This window comes from Schistocerca cancellata, chromosome 2 (genome assembly GCF_023864275.1).
Source record: "Schistocerca cancellata isolate TAMUIC-IGC-003103 chromosome 2, iqSchCanc2.1, whole genome shotgun sequence".
Lineage (NCBI taxonomy): Eukaryota > Metazoa > Arthropoda > Insecta > Orthoptera > Acrididae > Schistocerca > Schistocerca cancellata.
Window position 1 is genome coordinate 238,866,055 of NC_064627.1, and position 19,676 is coordinate 238,885,730.

Genomic DNA, 19,676 nt, shown 5'->3' on the forward strand with positions numbered 1-19,676 from the left:
TCAACGGACGCCTTTGGCGGTGTGCTGGGAGATTATAAGGGGTAGTCAAATGAAAACAGAACACACGCCACAACGGGACCATGAAATCGTTCCATTCAAAAGTAATCAACACACGCATTAAGACATTTACTATCCCACTGGGAGAACGCGGTCGGCCGCTTGCGAACCCACAATTGCACCCACCCTTGCACTTACTCGTTCGACTGAAATCGACGTCCCCGCATATCTCTCTTCAGGTCACCAAAGATGTGAAAATCACACAATGAAAGATGCAGGTTGTACAGAGGATGTTGCAATGTCTCTCAACCACATCGCTAGCATCCAGCCTTGGTGTGCGCTAATATGAAACTTCCTGGCGGATTAAAACTGTGTGCCGGACCGAGACTCGAACTCGGGACCTTTGCCTTTCGCGGGCAAGTTGAGTGCCCCGACCGGGACTCGAACACGGGGCCTCCTGCTTACAGGGCAGACGCTCTATCCATCTTTTTTTTTTATTTATTTATTTTATACGAAGGAAGGTAGAAGAAACAGAAAACTTTATTATTCACAAAATAAACATAGTACGTCCTGACACATGATAACTGTCCGGTAAGGAACCTCGCTGCCGTCCTACCATGCAGCATGAAATAACAACAAAATCTAAGTGGGGCCACCTCCGGCACCCTAAAGAAAAGTATTTATGGATATGAAAACAAAATTTGAAGGACATCCATTTGCTAACTGTTCAAGCCTGTGTTTTTCGTAGGTCGCATGTTCGCATAGTGTTCTTAGTCGATCACATTACGTGGTCGGTTTCACAACGAAAGCACCGCCGCTCATCTTTACGCATCCGGCACACCCCAAGTATATGGCGGGTCCGCAAAAACCGTTACTAGGAAATTGGCATACCAATCCTTGTACTCTTGTAGCCGTAATAGTTTTGTGTGTCCATATTGCAAGTATTGCCAGTAATCCAGGACGTTCAGTAAGTTCGTACGTGTGTCTCTATAGATGTAATGGACCGTCATACCTGTGATCCACGCCACTGCGTTCGTCTTATGACACGGAAAATAGGTTTCCTCTGGAAAAAAGACTATGTCAGAACAGACTGCTGTATAGATAGTGCGCCGCATGAACGCTATTATCTTTCTTGCGAGAGTCCAGACAGCCAATGCCTCGCCGCAGACCAGCCGATGGTCGTCCGTATCTAGCACGCCGCATTGGTGACACAAGGGCGAATCCGCCAAATGTATTGTGTACTTTTTATCATTTGTAGGGTATTTTCGGTTGACGACAATGTACCATGTTGATCTGACTGATGTAGGTAGGTGGGGGTGGTGGACCGTGCGCCACACCACGTGCGACTGAGCTACCTAAGCACGACTCACGGCCCGTCTTCACAGCTTTACTTCCGCCAGTACCTCGTCTCCTACCTTCCAAATTTTACAGAAGCTCTCCTGCGAACCTTGCAGAACTAACACTCCTGAAAGAAAGGATATTGCGGAGATATGGCTTAGCCACAGCCTGGAGGATGTTTCCAGAATGAGATTTTCACTCTGCAGCTGAGTGTGCGCTGATATGAAACTTCCTGGCAGATTAAAACTGTGTGCCGGACCGAGACTCGAACTCGGGACCTATGCACTTGTCCGAGAAAGGCAAAGGTCCCGAGTTCGAGTCTCGGTCTGGCACACAGTTTTAATCTGCCAGGAAGTTTCAGAATGATTCTGTACGACAGCATTCCTGGACGTTTTGGTCTTTATGGCTCATCACAGTTTCTGCAAAGTGTCCTCATAGCACTGTTCACTGATTGTGGTTCCATGCTCGTGGAACTCGACGAGTAGAGGGCCCCTGCATTCAAAGAAGGAGGTCAACGTGATCTTACCGGAACTTCTGCGAACGGCTTTGGATTTCTTTGGCAGAGAACATGTGGGATGTTTCCATTGCTGGCTTTCCCGGTTGCCCTCGGGCTGTCGGAATGCTGTTGGACGGAATCATCCTGTTACGCAATAACCCCCGCATCAACACTGCCAGTCGGACGAAGGCTATGCTTCAGTAATTTGGGTGGGAAACACTGTAACATCCTCTGTAGAGCCCAGATCTTTCACAGTATGATTTCTTTGGCGTCCTGAAGAAAAAAATGCATGGACGTCGGTTTGAATCGGACGAGGAAGTGCAGGAGTGAGTGCTGTTGAGGAGCCGTCAGAGGCGTAAATGTCTTAACGTGTGAGATGATCACTTTTGAGTGGAATCATTCAATGGCCCCGTTGTAGTGGGTGTTCTGCTTTCATTTGAGTGTCCCTCACATTTAGGTTAGGACCGATAAACTGCCTCTTCGCTGCATATACATGATAAATTGTGTACATTACAACACGAGTCCAACACAGACGCTTTCCGGACACATTTTCGTATTCTCTTCAAACCAAAATTTTCTAAAATTTTTATGAAGATCTCGTCCGGAGATTCCTCACCTGGCATCTTCCTTCACAAGCGCAGTTGTAGACGTTGTGAGTCAGGCAGTGAGTAATGGTTCAGATGCCTCTAAGCACTATGGGTCTGAGGTCTTCAGTCCCCTAGACTTAGAAACTACTTAAACCTAACTAACTTAAGGACACCACACACATCCATGCCCGAGGCAGGATTCGCACCTGCGACCGTAGCAGCAGTGAGGTTTCGGACTGAAGCGCCTAGAACCGCTAGGTCATAGCCGCCGGCAGTGAGTAATGTTTTCTGTCCTACGTCAGGCACCTTATGAACCACTACAGAACTTAGAGTCCACTATCGCTAAACAAGTCAGCAATGAAGGCCACTGAAACAGGCTGGCACGGAGAACAAAGCCGATAGCGATATCAGTAATATAGCTCTGTGTGTGTTCTGCAAGTGCTGCTGACGCACGGCTGGTGAAACAGCCAGGCCCGACCTTAGTCGCTATAGCGTTGCACGACACAGTATCGAAACCATGAATCCCAAGTATCACATTGCAGCTGTTGTTCTCTGTCTTCCAATCTCTGACCAGCAAAGCAAGTGACGCATTTATTTTGTCAGTGCAGTGGAATCCGTTGTTGAGAGTTTCGAAGGAAGTATAGGGCAATGATTGACTGAAACAGGACAGAAGAATAAAACAGAAGATGAATGGGTACCTTTGACGGAGGCAGTAGTGTTGACAGCAAAGGTAGAAGTAGGCCAAGAGACAAGCCACGTAAAAATCCTTCGATAACACACGAGGTACTGATTTGAACTACAGAAAAGAGATATTATAAAAACGCAGCAAATTGTGTCAGAGACGGCAAAGGATATGAAAGAGCAGTTAAACGAAATGGGTAGCGTCTTGAAAAGTCGTTATAACTGGAATAGAAAAAAAAATAAAGCTAGGTTAATCGAATGTAGTCGAACTAGTTCAGCCGATACTAAGCAAATTATGCTAGAAAATGTGACACTTAAAGTAATAGTTTAGATTTGTTATTTTGGCACCAAAATAATTGACGCTGGCTGAAATAGAAAGGATACAAAATGCAATCTATCAAAAACAGAAAGTGTAAATAGGATGATACTAACGTGGAACACAAAATTAAATGTTAGGAAGTATTTCCTACAGTCACTCGTCTGGTTAACTTTTTCATATTGAGTAATAACGGGCCATCTGTAAACATAAAAGATATGAAGGATTACCTCTTCGACACATACATAATGAGCTACATATGGGGCTTTATACAGTACAACCACGTCATTTAGTAGGGTTCTGAGTGCAAGAACTTTGTCAATAAATGCTACTGTATGAATATTTTGTATTGTATCTGATGTTGTACATAGACAGAATTTTGCTATACGACTTACGTTACTGTCTTAACGACATGTTGCTTTTTTCAAATGTTCAAATGTGTGTGAAATCTTATGGGACTTAACTGCTAAGGTCATCAGTCCCTAATCTTACACACTACTTAACCTAAATTATCCTAAGGACGAACACACACACCGATGCCCGAGGGAGGAGTGGAACCTCCGCCGGGATGAGCCGCACAGTCCATGACTGCAGCGCCTCAGACCGCTCGGCTAAGCCCGCGCGGCTTGCTTTTTTCGACTTACAGTTTAAAAAGCAGTCGTAGGTTTCATAACGTTCTTTATTAACTCAAGAATATGTTTCTCGCGGATAGGACTTCATCAGGTATCCGGGCGAAACGCGTCGCTCTTGAGTTCTGTGGAATCTGCGACTGGTTTTTTTTCATTAGTAGCAACGATAAGGTTGCTGTACCACCACGCCAAAATGGAATGGAATAACTTCTTAGACTTCTTAACTCTTCTGTTATTAGAAAAAATTGTAGCTTTTACCTCACTACAAATAAAAATTATAATTTTATACCAGTTACCACAGTTTTCTGTTTTTAGAAAATAGTTTAGTTTTTACGTGGTAGGAAGGTAGTGAACTGCAAATGGAGCTCTGTACTCTGCAATCCAGTCGTCTACTAGGTTCCTGCTGTGTAAGCATAATGTCAGTAAATGTTACTGCGTGATTACTTTGTATCATATCTGACGTTGTACATACGATTATGAAATACAACTCAAGTTACAGTCTTGACAACATTTTGTGTTTCGACCTATTGTTTTACTTCTGTATGGTTGTAGTTTTAACGGCATGGTGTGTTTCGGCCTACTTTTTTTTCCCACTACATGATTATGTATACTTCTCTGTTTTTAGAAAATATTTTAGCTTCCACCTGCTCCAAAATAAATTATGATTGTATACTAGATACCAAATTTTTCTGATTTTAGAAGATATTTTAGTGTGTAGGGCACCCGCGATCACGCAGAGAGTTTTCTGGAATATTCCACAAGGATATGGGATGTTCCGGGATGTTCCTGAACATTCTGGAATCTTCCAAAATGTTCCAATATTCCCGAAGATTCCAGAACATACCGGATAATTGTGGAACATTGCGGCACATTCCGGAGCATTCTGGAATGTAGTGGAATGCTCTCGAATACTCTTGAATTTTCTAGAAATTTCCAGAGGGTGAATCCTCCCCTGCCCTTATATCTTCAAAAGCACTATCAGCAGGTAAATACGAGAACCTTCTTCATGGGTTCGGGATAGAGGGCATACAACTTCCGTGGTCGTAGAGGGACCCGTTTCTGAGTTTAGCGGCACGCACATTTTACACTTATATATAGTGATTTGTCAGTGGATACAACACAAGGCATGGTCTCCATTTCTATCAACGCCAGCAAACTTGGTACGATATCTCTTGTATTTCTTAACATTGCTTTCGCAAAATTCAGATATGCCAATAGCTGAAGGAAGAGGTATGAAAAATTGAAGCATTTCTTCGTATCCTTACAGCCTTACATTAGAAATTCAACACAAGTTGCAGAAAAATGTAATTTCAACTTTTCATTGCGAATTTCAGGCTGGTAGAGCATTTTCCTAACATCAACGTCGACGTGCATGTTTTCCTGGAGTCAACGAAGAGTTTCAGTGGCCTGGATCGAGTGTGTTCAAATCAGTTTGATAAATATAACCCTTGGACATGTACGACTCTAACAACTCTTGGTAGTCTGTAGAGATTCTGTCGTGGAAGTTCATAACGGCAATAGACGACGACTGGAAGTGTTCATTCAGCCTGGTGAATTTAGGGAGGATATAGCCCAGAAAATAATACAGGGAGCGAAAGGCTATTTACAATTTTTACAGAAACAAGATGGCAGTTATAAGAGTCGAGGGGCATGAAAGGGAAGCAGTGGTAGGGAAGGGAGTGAGACAGGGTTGTAGCCTATTCCCGATGTTATTCAATCTGTATATTGAGCAAGCAGTAATGGAAACAAAAGAAAAATTCGGAGTAGGAATTATAATCCATGGAGAAGAAATAAAAACTTTGAGGTTCGCCGATGACATTGTAATTCTGTCAGAGAAAGCAAAGGACATGGAAGAGCAGTTGAACGGAATGGACAGTGTCTTGAAAGAAGGATATAAGATGAACATCAACCGAAGCAAAGCGAGGATAATGGAATGTAGTCGAATTAAATCAGGTGATGCTGCTGGAATTAGATTAGGAAATGAGACACTTAAAGTAGTAAAGGAGTTTTGCTATTTGAGGAGCAAATTAACTGATGATGGTCGTAGTAGAGAGGATATAAAATGTAGACTGGCAATGGCAAGGAAAGCGTTTCTGAAGAAGAGAAATTTGTTAACATCTAGTATAGATTTAAGTGTCAGGAAGTCGTTTCTGAAAGTATTTGTATGGTGTGTAGCCATGTATGGAAGTGAGACGTGGACGATAAATAGTTTGGACAAGAAGAGAATAGAAGCTTTCGAAATGTGGTGCTGCAGAAGAATGCTGAAGATTAGATGGGTAGATCACATAACCAATGAGGAGTTACTGAATAGAATTGGAGAGAAGAGAAATTTGTGGCACAACTTGACTAGAAGAAGTGAACGGTTGGTAGGGCATATTCTGAGGCATCAAGGGATCACCAATTTAGTATTGGAGGGCAGCGTGGAGGGTAAAAATCGTAGAGGGAGACCAAGATATGAATACACTAAACAGATTCAGAAGGATGTAGGTTGCAGTAGGTACTGGGAGATGAAGAAGCTTGCACAGGATAGAGTAGCATGGAGATCTGCATCAAACCAGTCTTTGGACTGAAGAGACAACAACGACAACATAGCCCTGAAAAAGTAGAACAGTTTGATTAGAGGATTGCTGAGAGCATGGACAATCCGTTCAACACGTAACAATCTCATTGTCTGTAAAATGCAATTCTAGTGCCGTCCATTGTTCCCTTCTCATAGAAACAACTGCTTTCAAAGATAACCAAAGCGTTTGTGCTGGGCGAAGCGTTCCGTGGACATCGATGTCTAAAAATGTTTGAAACTTTTGAAACAAATGTTGTTGCTTTGCACTGTTCTTAAATACACCGAAAACATTTCGTGCTAGATCTTCGCAACTCCTTGGTAAGGTAGCACAAAGACGCAATGAGTGATGTATACACCTTAAAATGTAAACGCCAGGGCGCTTTTCGAGGAATCTTGAAGCTACTGAATCACCTTTTCCCGTCGTTGTCCTGGGTTTATCCTATACGAGTCCGATGATGTTCTCGAATAGTATTTCATAATCTTTAAAGGATTTTGTCAGTATATCGAGGATATGTCTCAATCTAGCACATTCCACGTCCGAATCTTGCTAAAAACTTGGCAGAGATCTCAAAATTTGCCGACTACTTGACCCTTTCCGGCATCAAAAGACCTGTTTCACACAGTTCCAGATATAAGAATACAATACGAATACTTATAATCAACAAATATTGTGAAAAAACAACTACTATCTCACAATGACACACACCATTTGCATGTTCCCAATATCAGTGGACTCATCTAGGAAAATTCTAAACCGACTGATCTGCTTTTTTGTTGTAGTAGTTCTTTCTCGCTTGAGTTTTTTTATATTTCAGTTCCTTTTGTTGCCTCTAATTGCATGTTTCTAATAATTTCACAAGCAGGCACAGCACTCTTCAACTGTGCTGTCAGATAGTCAAAATAATGAAGGGAGTTATCTGTTCAACTAAAAAACCATATAATTTTATTTTAAGAGGCTTGTTTTTTGTCTGATTCCATCAGTCTTTTCGACGAGTCTTTTCGATGAAAAAAGAAATCGTCGACTGTGAGAGTACCAAACTGCGAACATGAGTTTTCGAAGTCATATGATTTTTCATCACAGTCAGCTATGCTCTTATTATTACGTTGCATGTACGACACTTAGAATTTGTACTGATTTTCAGGTATCTTTCTACGCTACTGTTTATAATCTTCATTTCTGAGCCATGCACTCTGAGTTTTTATTGACGATGTTTATTGCTAATTTTGGTGATTTTTCTTGGAGGTGATTCCGTTCGCTGACTGTCACTATCTTCTCCTGAAGGGTTCATATTTCTTTCTACACAGAAAAATATCATAGAGTGTAACGATATATGTATATGTATAATACACAGATGAACAACAACCACATTTGAGAGATACACTTACTTATCAGTGCAAAAACAACCACTCGTCCACTCAGAATATCACTACCTTTAATGAACGTGAAACATCCGCGCCACCAACCACTCATGAGGCCGCACGCTTCAAACACGTTTAACGCAACTGCCAACACTCCAATTGAACTAAATATGCGAAATGTGTAAAATACGGACATCAACAATCAAATTATTGATATCAAACAACGTCATTATATTTTTGCTCACCGAGCGGTAGACTGTCACAGCCAGATTAAAGCGACAAGTTTACTTAGGAAAACAATAAGCCAGTAGAGCTGTGAGAAAAAAATGCTTTTTTGTTATTCAATTGTTGTCGAACAGTGAAGAGCAAAGTGTATTATCAAATTTTTTACTACTTTTGAAGTTATCGTATATCTGCAAACGACAGAAACATGCTTTCTAACGTCATACCGTACACAGATATGATATTATCGCAAATGTACGATAATTATCCTACTGTAGTGCCGGCCGTTGTGGCCGAGCGGTTCTAGGCGCTTCAGTCTGGAACCGCGCTGCTGCTACCGTCGCTGGTTCGAACCCTGCCTTGGGCATGAATGTGTGTGATGTTTAAGTAGTTCTAAGCCTAGGGGACTGATGACCTCGGTTGTTAAGTCCCATAGTGCTTAGAGCCATTTGAACCTATGGTTGTCAACACTGTTCCGTCCTCAGCCTGTTCTTCTTATGTTACTCTTCTTTCATTGCCATAATAATTAACATCAGGCATTTTCACTTGGTGAAATCTCATTTGTAAGGGCTTTTCATAATTTTGTAGAGACTTCTTCACGCCACACAGCTCTTCACTCAAACCAAAGGTCTCAACAATCACTCAAAGCTCCTATAGTGCTCGTAGCGTTTATTCAGTTACCATGATAATATTATCAAAAAATTAAATTTTCATCCCTTCATACGAACTTCATAAATGTACATGTTGTGCTATTTATTTACATCGAATATTAACACTTATCGGATAAAAACATAAATTACTAATTTAATTCTACTGTATTGTATTGTATGGAACTGGGACATGGAAACGACGGAGAGGCTTCGTCCCCGCCGTAGCCCGCAATGGTTCACAACAATACAACAGGCTATAGCAGTCCACTCACCCCACCGCCTTCCCACACCGAACCCAGGGTTGTTGTGCCTTTCGGGTCCAATTGGACTCCCCCCCCCCCCCCCCCCCCCGCCGCGGGAACGTCTCACACCAGACTAGTGTAACTCCAGTGTTTGCATGGTAGAGTAATTATGGTGTACGCAAATGTGGAGAAAGCGTTTTCGCAGCAATCGCCGACATAGTGTAACTGAGGCGGAATAAGGGAAACCAGTCCGCATTCACCGAGGCAGATGGAAAACCGCCTCAATAACCATCCCAGCCTGGCGGGCACATCGGACCTCGATACTAATCCGCCGGGTTGATCCGTACCGGGGACCGGCACATTCAAAAACATACATATCGTGCTATTTCATTAGATCCATTACGTTTTTCATATTAGGTGCATTGTGCTGCCACCTACTGCCAGGTGTTCCATATGAGCGACCTCAATAGTCATTAGACATCGTGAGAGATCGGAATGGGGCGCTCCGCCGAACTCACGGACTTCGAACGTCGTCAGGTGATTCGGTGTCACTTGTGTCATAGGTATGTACGCGAGATTTCCACACTCCCTAACATCCCTAGGTCCACTGTTTCCGATGTGATAGTGAAGTGGAAACGTGAAGGGACGCGTACAGCAAGAAGCGTACAGACCGACCTCGTCTGTTGACTGACCGAGGCCGCCGACAGTTGAAGAGGGTCGTAATATGTAATAGGCGGACATCTATTCAGGCCATCACGCATGAATTCCAAGTTGCATCAGGATCCACTGCAACTACTATGACAGTTAGGTGGGAGGTGATAAAACTTGGATTTCATGGTCGAGCGGCTGCTCATAAGCCATACATCACGCCGGTAAATGCCAAACGACGCCTCGCTTGGTGTAAGGAGCATAAACATTGGATGACTGAACAGTGGAAAAACGTTGCGTGGAGTGACGAATCACGGTACACGATGTGGCGATCCGATGGCAGGGTGTGAGTATGGCGCATGCCCGGTGAACGTCATCTGCCAGTGTGCGTAATGCCAACAGTGAAATTCGAAGGCGGTGGTGTTATGGTAGTGGTCGTGTTTTTCATGAAGAGGGCTTGCACCCCTTGTTGTTTTGCGTGGTACTATCACAAGACAGGCCTACATTAATGTTTTAAGCATCTTCTTGCTTCTCACTGTTGAAGAGCAATTCGGGGATGGCGATTGCATCTTTCGACACGATCGAGCACCTGTTCATAATGCATGACCTGTGGCGGAGTTGTTACATGACAATAAAATCCCTGTAATGGACTGGCCTGTACATAGTCCTGACCTCAATGTTGTAGAAGACCTTTGGGATGTTTTGGAATGCCGACTTCGCGCCATGTCTCGCCGACCGACATCGATACCTTTCCTCAGTGTAGCACTCCGTGAAGAATGGGCTGCCATTCCCCAAGAACCCCTCCAGAACCTGACTGAACGTATGCCTGCGAGGGTGGAAGCTGTCATCAAGGCTAAGGGTGGGCCAACACCCTACAGAATTTCAGCATTACCGGTAGAGGGCTCAACGAACTTGTAAGTCATTTTCAGCCAGGTGTCCGGATACTTTTGATCATAAAGTGTGTATGTTGCTTATTAATACAAAGTTAACGATTTTCTCTACAGAGAACAGCACAGACTTGACGCTACTTCTTCTAGTGCTACAAAGACTCGATACATTTCATTACTTGTACAGATCTACGGTAACTACATTGAATAACCAAAGAAACTGGTACACCTGCCTAATATCGTGTACGGCCCCGTGAGTACGCAGAAGTGCCACAACGCAGCGTGGCATGGACTCGACTAATGTCTGAAGTAGTGCTGGTGGGAAATGACACCATGAATCCTGCAGGGCTGTCCATAGATCCGCAATTGTACGACGTAGGGGAGATGTTTTGTGAACAGCATGTTGCGAGGCATCTCAGATATGCTCAATAACGTTCATGTCTGGGGAGTTTGGCTGCCAGCGGAAGTGTTTATACTCAGAAGAGTGTTCCTGGAGACAGTCTGTAGCAATTCTGGACGTGTACAGTGACGCATTGTCCTCCTGGAATTGCCAGATTTCGTCAGAATGTACAATGGGTATGAATGGATGCAGGTGATCAGACTAGATGCTTACGTACGTGTCACCTGTCAGAGTCGTATCTAGACGTTTCAGGAGTGCCATATCACTCCAACTACACACGCCCCACACCATTACAGAGCCTCCACCTGCTTGAACAGTCCCCAGCTGTCATACAGGGTCCATGGATTCATGACGTTGTCTCTACTCGTGTACACATCCGTCCGCTCGATACAATTTGAAACGAGAATTGCCCGACAAGGCAACATGTTTCCAGTCGTCAACAGTCCAATATCGGTGTTGACGGGCCTAGGCCAGTCATCAAGGGTACACTGGTGGGCCTTCTGATGCGAAAAACCATAACGACAATGTTTCGTTGAGTGGTTTGCACACGGACACTTGTTGAAGACCCAGCACTGAAATCAGCAACAGTTTGCGGAAGGGTTGCACTTCTGTCATGTTGAACGATTATCTTCGGTCGTCGTTTGTCCCGTTCTTGCAGGATCCTTTTCCAGCCGTGGAAACTTCGGAGATTTGATTTTTGTTACGGGATTGTCGACATTCACGGTACACTCGAGAAATGGTCGCACGGGAAAATACCCACTTCATCGCTGCCTTGTAGATGCTGTGTCCCATCCCTAGTGCGCCAACTACAACACCATGTTCAAACTCACTTAAGTCTTGATAACAACAGTAACCGATCTGAGAACTGAGCCAGACACCTTTTGTCTTATACAATAGGCGTTGCCGACCGCAGCGACGTATTCTGCCTGTTTACATATCTCTGTATTTGAATGCGCATGCCTATACCAGTTTCTTTGGCACTACAGTGTACTTCAGACCTTTGAGTCCCACCAACATCAAAACAAATTTTCTTTTAAAATTTATCACAAACCTAATCTTCACTATCGCAGCAAACAACGAACACAAGAAGAAATAGTCAAAAAGTAAATCCTCACTTATTTTCAGAAGGTGTTGGAATGTAATTTTGACTTTTTTCATAATAACCTTTTTTATCACAGTAAACAGTGAATTCAAAAGAAATCGGAAAAAAGGCAAATAATAAATTTATACAAGGAAGTGGTTTCACTTTGGAACCACAAAAACAAGTACCATTTCATGTCATAGATATGAATGAAAATTTGCGTTTTACCTATAGTTCCACATCTAGAAACTTCCATTAACTCATAATTCCTAAAATAAATTATAGTCCTAAAAACAAGCAAAAATGGACCTAAAATGTAATAAATTTTGAAAACTACATACACATACCGTCGCAGTGGATTCATTTCGAAACCATTCGCAAAAGCAGTAATATAAACTCAAATTTACGTTACATTAACTATAGGTATGCTTATTTTGACTGCCAGTGACCAACTCAATGTGGAAACTGTTGTGGATTGGCAAGACAGCCAACCCACTATGAGGAAGACGAAAGGCACGCGTTTAAGCTCACGCAGGCTGGTGAGAGGTCTGGAACAGGACACGGAAATGAGACTAGTAAAAAAAGTACGTAGTTGCTGGAATACTTAACTTTAATCCATAATTGGTGAACATCGCTCTTGACGGTACATGTTTTAGAGCATCAATAGTAACTGGTAATGGCGCCTTGCTAGGTCGTAGGAAATGACGTAGCTGAAGGCTGTGCTAACTATCGTCTCGGCAAATGAGAGCGTAATTTGTCAGTGAACCATCGCTAGCAAAGTCGGCTGTACAACTGGGGCGAGTGCTAGGAAGTCTCTCTAGACCTGCCGTGTGGCGGCGCTCGGTCTGCAATCACTGATAGTGGCGACACGCGGGTCCGATGTATACTAACGGACCGCGGCCGATTTAAAGGGTACCACCTAGCAAGTGCGGTGACACCACAGAAACGATTAAAAAAAAAAAATACCGGCATGCCACAATCTCCTGCAGTCACGTAGCGCTATCTCATAGCCGGCTGTTGCTTTGAACGCTACATGTGACGGAATGCACTACATTGGTGTGTAGACTTTGATTATTGAGACGGCAGGAACTCGAAGGGCATGAATTATCTCACGGCCGCCGAGTAAGTGAAACCAGTACTAATGAGGAACGTAATAGGCAGTGGCACCAGTGCAAGAGATAAACGACGCGAGGAAGCACAAGTATCGCACGTGTGTGTGGAACAGTACGCTTACTAGAGACGACTGAAGATGTCTGTGTAACTTCTGTCTTACTCTGTACCACTATATAAAGACAAGTCGTTATTTAGCTTTGTTATCAAAAATTTCGCCCATTTTACGTCAAATCTTTACACGTACATAGGCTACATTTTTCCAAAATGTGTGTGATATATAAATACGTTAAATAATAGAGATAAGTCGTGTGTTACCAAAAATCTCGGAAAGATCTTGACCGTTTTATTTGAAATTTTTAAATGATGCTTCAATAAACGGTCAGATTGACGTTACCTGTATACTGACTAATTTATCATCGCCTAGGTCAAACCGCTAAGGACAGAAACTTGAAATTTGGAGAAGATGTAGATCTTATACAGTAGGCGCCGTTTAAGAAGGGATTTTTCGAAATTCCAACTCAAGGGGACGAAGTTTTTTTTCTTTTGTAAAATGACTCTATTAAGGCAATTTTGAAGCTCGGCCTACGAAAATTAGTAATTGCTTTCTCGGTCAGAAATAAAGAAAGGTTGTTTCAGCATTTTTGAAAATTTAACCCCATTGGGAGTGAAATGTATATGACAACTTTTAATGAAAATATATCGTTATTAAAGAACTACTAAAGTGTTTAAAGCTGCATCTTTGATAACTGGTATTTGGCTTCTCGGTTAGAGATGAAAACATAGGTGTTTCTCTGTTTACGGAAATTCAGCCCCTAAGGGAATGCAAGAAAATTTTTAAGAAAGTATCTCGTTACATTAAAAAAAATTAAACCTAAATTTATGAAAATTGGTATATCACCTCTCGGTTAGGCATAAAAAAATATTTGTTAGGGGACGAAAGTTGCTATGGAAATATCTCCACAAGAACGCAAAAGGCATGATCAACTAAATGTTTGGAATGCAGCTACCAGAAGTACATTTGGAAATTACCATGCTTATGTGACCTTAATATGCGTGAAAAGCCTAGAAGGTGTTGCAGTTTGTAGGCATAAAAACAAAAATATCACTGCAGACCATACAGTCAATTCGAGCGAAGTCGTGGGCGCTATCTCGTAAAGTTCTTCCCTAATCTGCTTGAAATTTCTGTGCGATACTCTAATACACATTCAGACAGATGTAAACTGTATATTTTGTTAAACAACAATGTACAGGTTTTCTGTTGAAACTGACTGCGGGAAAGAAACTGTTTTCTATGCTGTGCTGTGAAAACATGCACTTTCATTTTCTTTGCTGCTGTCAGTTTAAACCACAATACCAGGGCATTTAAACATTAGCCAAACTCTTTCTCCCATACATATTCTTTCTCCTTATATTTAATTTTCTACGGATATTGTGTACATATCTGCGTGCTGTTTCGTTGTCTTCCTCGCAGTCGGTTCCGACAGAAAATAGGAAAGTTATGTTTATGGCTTATCGATTGATGATTAATGGCTTATCGGTTTATGATTAGAAAGCTACTACGGAATCTGAATCGTCTGAAACTTTGTTATCCTACCAGTTCGTAAATTCAGAATTATGTAAAATAATGTAGCTGAAGCTACTATCCTCCCAGATGCAGCAGAAAGGGAAGTCTGTCATACCCCGTATACAACCGACCTATTCATTTTAAGCGACTTCAATTCCCAATTAACAAAGCTGAAGGTGAGAGAGAGGGGAGAAGTGGATATGGACAGAGAGGGGGTTAGAGGAAATCGATAAAAAGAAGGGGAAGGAGGAAACGGACAGAGAGAGAGTGGAGGAAGTGAAGAGAGGTAGGGGGGGGGGGGTACGAGAATATGGACAGGGGGAGGGAGTAGGAGGTGATGGGCAGAGAGGTGAGGAGAAGGTGGAGATGGATAGAGAGGAGGTGGAAGATGCGATGGACAAAGAGGGGGGAGAAGGAAATAAGGACATAATGCCTGATCCAATAACTATGTAGCAACTGTGAAGCAATGCTGGGTTCGCCAGTAGACATTAAAAACATCAAAATGCCCGAAGTGATCAGAACATACACAACTTAAAAATGCCTGAAATCTTCGTAGCAAAGTGTCCACAGAAAGCGATCATAACACTATTGAAAGTCATAATTGTTGTTAAATTAGTACAAATTGGATAATAAGGCAGAATGTTCATTCTGATGATTAAAAACATCATTTAAATACAAAATAATAATATGTAGAAATAAACTAAAAGGTATAGTGGCAATATGGAATAGTATATCGGATAGCGACCTGCGAATGTGTAATGATCTTCGTTTTAAATAGTCAATGGAAAATAACTATATTGTTTACAGACTGATACCGAAATAAATCACATACTATGTGTAGCCGTGGACAAAACGAGCGAGACCCCTCGCCTTTTCGTTATGCTGATCCGCACAGCTTTAAAGTCCGCTACACAGCATAACAGGAAAGGCGACAAAGTGCTACCAACATACGATGCACAGGCGTGAAATTCACAAACCATCGGAACTTTGTCACACTGTTTTCAATCATGTGTAAGACTATATTAATGCTGATTAGTGTGTTAAACACAACACGTGAATATAAGATATAAATGAAAGAAGAAACTCTAATTAGTGTGAACTTTACAAATGAAAATGAATTTCAGCTTATTGAGATAACATAACTGTTATAGTATGATAAAGTACCCCAGATAGTTACGAATTAACAAAATATCATGCGCATTCGGCCGCGAAATGGTCTGTGTCAACGTTCAGACCAGTTATACTGGATTACCGTTGCTGAACTACCATGAAAGTGTGCAAATTTCGCAATGCGTGAAGATTCATAACGAAATTCAGTTAAAAATCATTCAGTGCCACAATTAAGTCAATTCAGTTACTGACAGAAGCGGAAAAAGTAGGCCGTAACAAGTATGAAATTCTACAAGAGTTTCATATTGACATCTACAGGGCGCCGGTACAGGATAAAGGTAGCAATAAAACGTATTGGGGGTGCGAGAATTTCTTAAAATTGCTTTACTGATAGTCTATCTGCCTCCATCTAGATTAGAACCGAAAACAAACCAGACCTCCCTTGCAGTAACAAACGCCTTTCACTACGCTAGCACACAACCCATTCAAATAGCCCTCTATTATTACCCTAGACATGAAGAAGCCGGCAATTTTGCAATGAAAATGGCCAAATGATCTGCAGTTTTTGCTGCATAGAGCTTTCTGGACCCTAAAAAATCAATTTTCTACCTTCATTTCACCGCTTATGTGACAATCATTCGGGATGGCTCAAATGGCTCTGAGCACTATGGGACTTAAACATCTGAGGTCATCAGTCCCCTAGAATTTAGAACTACTTAAACCTAAGGACATCACACACATCCATGCCCGTGGCAGGATTCGAACCTGCGACCGTAGCGGGCGCGCGGTTCCAGACTGAAGCTCCTAGAACCGATCATTCGGGATGTTTATCGAAATAACAAAAATCTGTTATTAGCGAGTGAATTTAGTAGGATAATTCTGCACCACCCCAGGAAATAAACGGCTGTATAGCTGCCAGACGTATTCTGCAATGTTTCGAATTCTCCATTAGACTCACCACAGTCAGAAAACGTTCATTAGCCGTAGTGTTTCTTAAGCTATCTAGCAATAGGAATGCTCGTACTTCTAAAACGAGGTGGCATTAATACTGGAATCTGAATTACCACGTGTATAGGCAAATGGATTTTATTTGCATTCCTGTAAAAGTGATTTGGATCGAAAGCGTAGCTACGATTAATATGCTGATGTATCGACTGCAACTAGAGCATTTCGAATAAAGAGTACGGGGAATTATTCATGCGGCCCTCATCTTCAGTAAGTGTCGTAGCTATTTTCGTTGTTAGGATTTCGTCACCTAAATCGGTAAAAGTGGAACCCTACTAGTCTCACTTTCTTGACCGTCTATCTGTCTACCCAACCCTTAAAACCCGTTTACCTAGAGTACGGGTAGACTTAATGATCGGAAATATATTGCACTTCCTGCGTTGTAGGTATCTTGGTGGTATAAAAAAGTGATCTTCTATGTCAACTCAATCTAAAGATACAGCCGCGTATGTAAAGAAAATGTACGCGAAAGGTCAAAAAATGACTCTAATAACTATGCGACCAAACTGCTTAGGTCATCAGTCCCCTAGACCTAGAACTACTTAGACCTACCTAACCTAACCCACATCCATGCGCGGGGAAGGATTCGAACTGACGGCGCAAGCAGCCGCGCGGTCTGCGATACGACGCCTTTGAACGTACGGCTAACCCGCGCCGGCAAGCTGTTAATATCATCTGGTGTTGCTAAAAAGTTGTTCACTTCTGGTGTATGATTTGCTGCGTAGTTCATTTAAGATAGAATAACTAAAATATATTTGATGTTACGGAAGAGAAAGGACGCCTAATTCATTTCCCCTTGTCTTTATTTATGATGTTAGAATCGCAATCTGAGCATACGTACTACCTATAACCACAGTTTAGCGCCAAGTCACAGTTACTGATATGCGAATACAACACATTGGCTTATACTTGAGGTATTTCGTTTCCCACAAAGTGGCGGCAGACGATGCTGTGGCATCTTCGAAGCGCGAGCTTCGCTAGTTCTATCTCAGCACATCAGCTGACTGCTGCTAGACTAATGCACAATGGCAACTCCGCAGAATACGTTTGACAACTATGTGACCATCGATTTACGTTCTTGTGTGGTTCATAATTATGTTAGTAAATCCACTCGATATTTTTATGTCCTTTAAATTACATTTGCTACATGATTCACACTGAAGACGTAGAAAATGTATTATATTTGGTCCAAGAAGCACGTTCCAACAGAAATTGCTGCTTACATTGACATTTATGTTGCGAATTAGTCGTCTTAAGCATCACATGGACAACGACGATGCTCTGTTTTGCAACAGTTGCTACATAGCTTAGTGGTATTGTTTGTTGGTGGCGTGCATGAAACACAAAATAAAAGCGCTGGATGCCTACAGTAATCAGTCTACTTGAAAAACGTTTGTTGTCATCGTTATTTATGTAACTTGCTCTTCGCCCTCCGATTTGACAATTTGTGGAAAAATGTTTTACCTTGCTAGTCCTAGTTTCAAACATTGTCTGACGGAGAAAACGTAGGCATGAATTATTCTCTATTATAGCAAACTTTTGAATTTACTGGACACTTGAATTCTCTATATTGATTCTGAGAGTTCTGTTATTACTCTTGTTGTTTACTGTCTCAGTGTCATCCGTGAGAATAAAATTAAAGGCAGTGAGATTAGATTCCTGATCTATACACTGTCTATTAATATTCTGCACTGCTACGTAAATTTTAAAGGTTATATTCTTTGTGTAAAACAGAGTATTGGTTTCAGTCCTAGGATCGACGATAAACTTCAGAAATACAATTACAGAATAGTCGCATATCGATTATGGCTCCTCACCATCAACAATAGTTGTTACCCACAGTTTTGTATTTGCTATTTGATCGTCGTCCCCTTTAGAGACCAACCTGATCTTTCCACAATGCCATTTTTGACTTGCTTCTAAATATGTCCTATAACTACAGATTTGTTGAAAATATTGACTGTCTAATACGCTAGTCTACAAATTAAAAACTTCCAGATATTCTTTATACACTCCTGGAAATTGAAATAAGAACACCGTGAATTCATTGTCCCAGGAAGGGGAAACTTTATTGACACATTCCTGGGGTCAGATACATCACATGATCACACTGACAGAACCACAGGCACATAGACACAGGCAACAGAGCATGCACAATGTCGGCACTAGTACAGTGTATATCCACCTTTCGCAGCAATGCAGGCTGCTATTCTCCCATGGAGACGATCGTAGAGATGCTGGATGTAGTCCTGTGGAACGGCTTGCCATGCCATTTCCACCTGGCGCCTCAGTTGGACCAACGTTCGTGCTGGACGTGCAGACCGCGTGAGACGACGCTTCATCCAGTCCCAAACATGCTCAATGGGGCACAGATCCGGAGATCTTGCTGGCCAGGGTAGTTGACTTACACCTTCTAGAGCACGTTGGGTGGCACGGGATACATGCGGACGTGCATTGTCCTGTTGGAACAGCAAGTTCCCTTGCCGGTCTAGGAATGGTAGAACGATGGGTTCGATGACGGTTTGGATGTACCGTGCACTATTCAGTGTCCCCTCGACGATCACCAGTGGTGTACGGCCAGTGTAGGAGATCGCTCCCCACACCATGATGCCGGGTGTTGGCCCTGTGTGCCTCGGTCGTATGCAGTCCTGATTGTGGCGCTCACCTGCACGGCGCCAAACACGCATACGACCATCATTGGCACCAAGGCAGAAGCGACTCTCATCGCTGAAGACGACACGTCTCCATTCGTCCCTCCATTCACGCCTGTCGCGACACCACTGGAGGCGGG

At 42.4% G+C, this 19,676-nt stretch overlaps 1 protein-coding gene across 1 annotated transcript in view; it reads left to right on the plus strand.

The window, feature by feature from the left end:
- Positions 1-19,676, plus strand: part of LOC126144848 (solute carrier family 22 member 7-like) — a 213,456-nt gene that overhangs the window by 67,028 nt on the left and 126,752 nt on the right. The gene's annotated exons all lie outside the window — the stretch shown is intronic.